This window comes from Spermophilus citellus, assembly GCF_964194105.1.
Source record: "Spermophilus citellus genome assembly, contig: SCAFFOLD_443, whole genome shotgun sequence".
Lineage (NCBI taxonomy): Eukaryota > Metazoa > Chordata > Mammalia > Rodentia > Sciuridae > Spermophilus > Spermophilus citellus.
This window is the reverse complement of record NW_027672880.1, coordinates 96479-104508: the sequence shown is the minus strand read 5'-3', so window position 1 is coordinate 104508 and position 8030 is coordinate 96479. Positions and strand designations below refer to the sequence as shown.

General features: G+C 41.7%; 2 pseudogenes across 2 annotated transcripts; one reads left to right on the top strand and one right to left on the bottom strand.

The window, feature by feature from the left end:
- Positions 1 to 1105: 1105 nt before the first annotated feature.
- LOC308640477 (heterogeneous nuclear ribonucleoprotein A/B-like) lies at positions 1106 to 3221 on the bottom strand (annotated as a pseudogene). Its single transcript has 2 exons — positions 3167 to 3221; positions 1106 to 1970 (listed from the first exon to the last, which is right to left on the bottom strand). The product of its transcript is annotated as a heterogeneous nuclear ribonucleoprotein A/B-like (transcript).
- Positions 3222 to 3948: 727 nt separating this feature from the next.
- Positions 3949 to 5688, top strand: LOC308640479 (COP9 signalosome complex subunit 2-like; annotated as a pseudogene). The gene has a single exon. The product of its transcript is annotated as a COP9 signalosome complex subunit 2-like (transcript).
- The last annotated feature ends 2342 nt before the right edge of the window (positions 5689 to 8030 follow it).

Genomic DNA, 8030 nt, shown 5'->3' with positions numbered 1-8030 from the left:
TCTCCTTTGAATCTCATGAGAACTCCACGGGAACAAGCAGCAGGAACACCCTAATCCCGGCAGCAATAATCTTCAACCTCCAACTTCCCTAAAACCCCTATTGTCTTAAACCGGGAACGCCCTAAACCCAAGGACTGGGATACTTCCTCAAACCTGATCAGCTCTAAACCCGGATCCGCCTTCCTTGAGCAAGGTCACCTTACATGCAATGTCAACAGCGAAATCCATTTAACATGGGGTACGCTAGCAAGGAAATTTCGATGCGTCATTTCTACTTGGCAATGGCCCTCAGCATGAAGTCACTCATATTAAAATTGTATTTCCTGTCGGGTGAGATGGCACACGCCTGTGATCCCAGCAGCTCAGGAGGCTGTGGCAGGAGGATCACGAGTTCAAAGCCAGCCTCAGCCACTGCGACGCTAAGCAACTCAGTGAGACCCTGTCTCTAAATAACATACAAAATAGGGCTGGGATGTGGCTCAGTGGCCAAGTGCCCCTGAGTTCAATACCTGCTCTCCCTGTCAATTGCTTTTCCTCATCTTCCTTTCTGTAGCCTTCCTGCCTATTTCTCATTTCTTCTATCCTCCCTCAGATGAGTAGATACCAGGGAATATGGGGGGGGGGGGACACAATCTGTAGGTTTTTGTTTGGGGGGGGTTAAAACTTTTATTTCAAAAGCTTGGATAGTTTCAATATCCAGGTCGTGGCAAAATCAGGACACGTGTGAAATACCTCACAATATATCAGATTCCCAAAAGGTACCAGAAAATACAGTGAAATTAACACTTTCATTACAGGAAATGTAAGACACAGATAATATAAAATTAAAAGGTGGGGGAAAAGGTGACACTGGTTTCCTAAGATACATTTTACTCTTTACAACCAGGGTCCACAGGTGCAGGCAGACCCTCCACCTGGTTCTAGGTCACCTGGTAATAAAATCAACGCCTAATGCTGCTCTGGCCTAAGACACCACACGCTGCTTAAAACAACTAGAGCTCTGGAAATAGTAAGCAGTGATTTCCAGGGGGGTGGATTTTAAGTAAGATGCACATGGGACAGGCCTTAGAAAGTTCGCCAAGTTAAATTTGGTACATAATTGCGTTCACTCCGTATCCAACAAAGCGAGTGCTCGCTGCTCCTGCTGCCGCCTGAGTATGGCTTGGAGTCCTTCTGATGACCACCTCCTGTTCGCTGGCTCTTCCCGCAATTTGTATTTCCCTGACTGTAGTCTGTTGAGGTTTCCTCTGCTGCTGCTGCTGCTGCTGCTGGACTTCTTTGGGCTGATTTCACACTTGCTTCCACTGATGGTATAGAACTTTTTTCTCCAGAACTTTCTTCACAGGGTCTTCTTCTTTAAGAGCAATAAAAACAGAACCCCATCTTTTATCCAACTTGGGATCCATCGGAAGCTCAATGTCCTCAGTTTCCCAAACTCTCTAGAGTACTCCCACTTTCCTCTGTGGCTTCAGGATGCAGACCCCCTGCAAAGATTTTCTTGACAGGGTCCCTCTTCATAGCCCTGGCTTTTTTAGGGTCGATGACCGGGCCGTGCAGCCTGGGATCCTTCTCTCCACATGGCAGCAGCTTTGAGGAGGAGAGAGCCAAGCCCTCGTGGCCGCCCAGGGTCGGGATCCATTTTTACTGTGCAATTGTCAGGACCTCTCCAAATTTACTAAAACAGTCCTTTAAGTCTTCTTGGCTGGAGGCCCAGCTCAGACCACCAACGAACCTTTTCCCGTCTTCCCGTCCTTGCCGGCGAGGACCTGGTCGCGCTCCGATCGGATTCCTGCTCCGGGGCGCCGCGGTCGCGCCTCCAGACCCCGCGGCGGCTCCAGGGCCAGCCTCTGCCGGCGACTGGCTTTCGGGGGCGGCCTCGTGTCGGTTCTCAGGGGCGACCGTGGTCTCCCTGGGCTGCTCCTCACCCGCTTCCGACAGGGCAGGGCCGCCGAGGCCGCCGCGGGACCCACCTGTCGCCACCCGCCGCGAAAGGCGCCGCGGGCTCGGCCTCGCTCAAGCTCGCGAGCCGGGACCTCGCCCGTGTCCACCGCCGGAGCCGCTCCGTGGAGCTCCCGCCTCGGCCGCCGCCACCCAGGACCCACCGACCACAGCCCCGGTCCGACTCGCGCGGTGCCGCCCAATTTGTAGTTTTTTTTTTTTAATTTTTATTTTTTAAGAAAGTAGGTAATGAATTCTTTGTTTTTAGTCCCTAAATAAGTTCACCGGTCCCTGGAGGCTTTCGGTGTGGCGCTCTGAGTTGGCAATATTGCCTCCAAGAAATCCCCTGTTCTTTGTGTTCTGGAAAGCAGCGACAGCCCGAAACTGCCCCGGCCTGTGTGACCCAGGTGACACTCAGGTGGAGGGGCTCCCCCAGACTCACAGCCTGCCTCCTAGGGGGAGCAACTGCCAGTCCTGCTGGCCCTGGTTAGGTCTCTCTCCTCCCAGACCCCCAGCTTTGGCCCACCCTGGCCAGAGCCAGCTCACAGCCCCTCCCAAGGGCAGGCTGGGCTCAGTCCAGCCCTCCCTCCGCAGTCCCACCGCAGATCTTGGCCCCTTCCGTGCACATCCCTCTTTTTAGCTAAGTTTCTCTGTATCTAAGAAAAACTTTGCACAAGGAGTGAGATGCCTGCAGACCTCAATCTGCCCTGTGGTCCTGACAGGGTTGCATTGAATCCCCCAATCCCCTTGCAAACTTTTTTTTTTTTTTTTTTTTTTTTTTTGGTGCTGGGATCCACCAAGGGCCTGCAGCTCAAGAAGTCTACCAGTGAGCACCATCCACCTTAAACAAAACAAAACAAAACAAAACAAACATACACACCAAAAGCTTACAGAGTGAATTGTGACGTGTTGACATGTAATACATAAGAACTATCCACAGAGAGGCCAGCTAATGTTGCCAGCTAATGTGAATCACTATCTTGGAATTTCTGCCTTAACATCAGTAATAAGAATCCACCCTTTATCCTAGGCATGATATATTTTTTAAAGCTAAAGCTCCTCCTTCTTGGAGTATCCACTTTTGGATTGTCTCTTGGGGCTGAGCTTCCTTTTGTTTCTTTGTTTCTCCTGTTCTTAGTGGTGCCTGCCTGGTTCACTGTTCCACATCCACAGGTGCACACCAGGTAGCCATGACAAGGTCAGCGTCAGCCCCTCCCTCCTCTCTTACCTCTCTCAGGGTCCTTTTCCTCCACCCACTGGTTCCCCCTCCATTTCCTGGCCATCACTTCCAGGTCTTTTCCTTGTCCCTCTCCTGCTTCCACATCTGAGAGAAAACTAGGACCCTTGACAGAATTTCTGAACTTGGCTTATTTAGTGTAACACAACATTCTCAAACTCCATCCATTTTCCTGAAAATGACATGATTTCATTTTTTTTTCTTGAACACTGAATAAAACTCCATTGTGTTTTTTTAAAAAACATTTATTTTTTTAGTTGTAGTTGGACACAATACCTTTATTTTATTCATATAGTTTTTAAATATTTATTTTTTTAGTTTTAGGTGGACACAATATCTTTATTTTATTTTTATGTGATGCTGAGGATCGAACCCAGCGTCTCGCATGTACAAGTCGAGTGCTCTACCGCTGAGCCACAACCTCACCCCTCCATTGTGTATTTATACCACAATAATTATTTAAAAATTATTTTATTATTTTTTATACCACTTTTTTTAATCCATTCATCCATCAGTGATTTTGGCTTAGGGGCAGATACTGGGTATTGAGGATCATTATATTAGGCATTTTTGCATAAGAACCCTTTTCTTTTTAGGTTCTTTTGTGGTTGTGTATGGACAGTGTGCCTTTATTTTATTTGTTTTTATGTGGTGCTGGGGATCGAACCCAGTGCCTCACACATGCTAGACAAATGATCTACCACTGAGATACAGCCCAAGCCTAAGAACCTTTTTTTAAAAAATAGTCTTTAGCAATTTCTCCTCCCCTCCCCCCCTCCCGGCCAAGATGTCTGACATGGAGGATGATTTCATGTGCGATGATGAGGAAGACTACGACCTGGAATACTCTGAAGATAGTAACTCTGAGCCAAATGTGGATTTGGAAAATCAATACTATAATTCCAAAGCGTTAAAAGAAGATGACCCCAAAGCAGCATTAAGCAGCTTCCAAAAGGTTTTGGAACTTGAAGGTGAAAAGGGAGAGTGGGGATTTAAAGCACTGAAACAAACGATTAAGATTAACTTCAAGTTGAATTCTGATTTTTTATGTCAGATGGATTTACTGCAGGAATTCTATGAAACAACACTGGAAGCTTTGAAAGATGCTAAGAATGATAGACTGTGGTTTAAAACAAACACAAAGCTTGGGAAATTATATTTAGAACGAGAGGAATATGGAAAGCCTTAAAAGATTTTACGTCAGTTACATCAGTCATGCCAGACTGATGATGGAGAAGATGACCTGAAAAAAGGTACACAGTTATTAGAAATTTATGCTTTGGAAATTCAAATGTACACAGCACAGAAAAATAACAAAAAACTTAAAGCACTCTATGAACAGTCACTTCACATCAAGTCTGCCATCCCTCATCCACTGATCATGGGAGTTATCAGAGAATGTGGTGGTAAAATGCACTTGAGAGAAGGTGAATTTCACACACTGATTTTTTTGAAGCCTTCAAGAATTATGATGAATCAGGAAGTCCCAGACGAACCACTTGCTTAAAATATTTGGTCTTAGCAAACATGCTAATGAAATCGGGTATAAATCCATTTGACTCACAGGAGGCCAAGCCGTACAAAAATGATCCAGAAATTCTAGCAATGACGAATTTAGTAAGTGCCTATCAGAATAATGACATCACTGAATTTGAAAAGATTCTGAAAACAAATCACAGCAACATCATGGATGATCCTTTCATAAGAGAACATATTGAAGAGCTTTTACGAAACATCAGAACACAAGTGCTCATAAAATTAATTAAGCCTTACACAAGAATACATATTCCTTTTATTTCTAAGGAGTTAAACATAGATGTAGCTGATGTGGAAAGCTTGCTGGTGCAGTGCATATTGGATAACACTATTCATGGCCGAATTGATCAAGTCAACCAACTCCTTGAACTAGATCATCAGAAGAGGGGTGGAGCACGATATACTGCACTAGATAAATGGACCAACCAACTAAATTCTGTCAACCAGGTTGTAGTCAGTAAACTGGCTTAACAGAGAACAAGCTTTTACAGACATACTTAAGGCAACAGTGCAGAGATGTAATCCTTAAAAGAGCTGGGAATGGCAAAACTACTGTCGGTTGATGTGTCCTGAAAATTATTGGAGTTATGGCAGAAGTGCTTTTTTGATCAACTGGTTTGTGTTTTGCTGCTGCATTTATCCCAAGAAAAACAGCTTTAATCTCCAGAAGAAAACCAAAATACCATGGGATTTATGCTGTATTGACATCTTGCCCTAAACATACAACATCATAGTAATTTGTCATGGGCAACATGACCAGAGAGAAGATTTTTGTCATGATTTTAAATACACTGACACGCTACTGTTGGTTAAATTTAAACATGTTTTACCTGCAGAAATTCTCTCACAAATAACCTGCAATAACTTGAAATGCATACCCTTTTGAACACTTCCTTTTCTCATGTATAAATGAAAATGTTTGCTGCATTTTGCAAAATGTCAATTCTCCAAAAATGTGTCTGTATATTTCTGTACCTGCAGTGTAGTAAAGGTTTAGATGAAACCCCAAAATTATAGTGGCATACTGTCACTTAGGTTTCAAGCAGCAAAATAAACAGTGCAGCTCAGAAATGATAGTTCGGTTCTTGATGTGTTTTTATTACATTTGGGTTGTTGTTTTGTTTTTTAGAAGTTTCAAATTATCTTCAGTTAATGATTAAAAAGCCTGAAGGCAAATAAGGTGGTTATTTGCTTTCAAGTTTTTAAAAGTGGTCTTATTGGTAATGTAAGGAGAACTACTTTCTAACAAAACACTTGCATAGTATTTACTTTGACAGTGAGGCTTTAAAGGAATACAATTCTTTTTTTTTTTTTTTAAGAATGATATTCCTTTTAAAAAGAATAAATTTTAACTCAGAATGTCACTTTAAACAAATATGCCAGAACATAGACAGCTAAATGAATGTTACCCTGCTTAGTGATCATGCTGGAAGGTTATTTTCTAATGCCAGCAATCTAAATCTACCATTGCCCAAAACCTCATGGGTGTGCTCTTTTAGAATTGCTTTCAAAGTTAATTTAAGTCATACACTGTTAACTTTGACTATACATTGTTTTTAAAAAACAAAAATTATCTCCAAGCTTGATTGTTTTTAGTTACCATTATTTGGCACCAGATAACAGTTTCCAAAAATTGAACCTAACTTTGAAGTAATGCAGAAAGTGTGTAATTGGCTTTGAAAGCAATACCAAAAGAGTTTTAAAGGTATTTTGTGCAGTGGCAGTATAGTTAAAAGAATGAACTGTGGCCTTCCAAGGTGACTATCTTAAAGGAACTCAGCTCATTTGAATGTATTGAGTTTGGGATGTGTCAGTTTCATTTTTTTTAAAAAGTTCACATTATTTTATAGTGTCAAAAGGAAGAACTAAGGTTAACATAATTTCTTTGGTTTTTCTATTGCTTGTTATTATGTAAAAAGTGAGTGGCAGTTCAGAAGGAAGACTGTTGTAACTGAAGAGTGACAACCAAGAATTTTTGATCGTTAAATCAGATTTTATGAACAGTGGAAGGAGCATGGACTTAAAACAAGGCATGCTTATTCGGTTTTGTCAAAATTTTACGAAAATATGTGATATATATTTATACTAAAACTATATAATCCTTAGATTAGGAAAGCAATCAGTTAATGTCTTTAGCAGATAAAAGCAGTATTAAATACAGGTATAAGTTGGAAATTGTAGAAACCTGAAAGAAACGAAAGACAAAATTAATGTTTATGATAGGGAATAAAAAAGTTTAAGATATTATAAAAAAAATAGTCTTTAGCTTTATTTACTGTGGGTAAGACTGACACAAATGTACATCTTAAGTTTTAGTTTTTAAAAAGCTATGTTTTTAAAAATGTCCATGTAAGACTGTGCTCAGGCTATACTCTACTGCCAGGGGTTTAAGCCCAAATTGGACAAAACTGACCTTGTTCCTATCTACTCAAGAGTTTGCTGCGATTTGTCAGGGATCACTCTTGGGGACTTATGAGAAGCCTCTTAGTTCCAAGTAGGGCCATCTGTCTTAGGATGGGTCAAAGTCTTGCTGACCTTATGTGGCTTCTCTTGGAAGCATCAGGGACATTTCTGTTTCCAATGACTTCCTCTTTGCAGAATGTGCATTGGTTGGCTTCCTGCTCTCTAGGGTCTCTTCTTCACCTCATTGATGAGTAGATCGGGTGACTCAGCAGAGTCTGGAGAAGTCCCATTATTCCCTGAGTTCCAGCTGAGCTTAGAGGGCAAGGGCCAAAATATTGGCCGAGTTTTTCCTCAGCCCTTTTACTTCCTTGACTTTGGTCTCCAAGTTTTTGGTTCTAAACATCCAGAAAGCCAGTCTTAAAGAGGGAGTAATAGGTTATAACTTTAATATCTATAATTTTACAGTTATCCTTCTTATTTAATTGGGGTTAATATTAGTACTGGAAGTCAGCATTATATACTATCTCTCCTGTAGGTGATGGCTTATTATCTCAAATTAACTTTTTTTTCCCCCTAACAGCTGCACCTCTGGAAACACTAACAGGCAGCAGTTATAAAGTCTGCAAGAAAAATACAAAATTAAATTAACAGAGCAAAATTTATTTAGTTTTGTAATACCTATGAACCAAGAAAAATGAATTTTATGATCTTGAACCTTTACTTAGTTATACATTGTATTTCCTGAGATCACAGCCATTTTTACAACAAAAATCAATCTTTTTAACACAACTTTAAATGAGTTCAAGTCTAGCCTATTTAGGGGCCATTCTAACAGGGAGTAAGGTGGGAGGCAGAGCCTTATCTCAGGTAAGGCAGGCTCTTGACAAATAACACAATACAATGTTACATCTGAAAT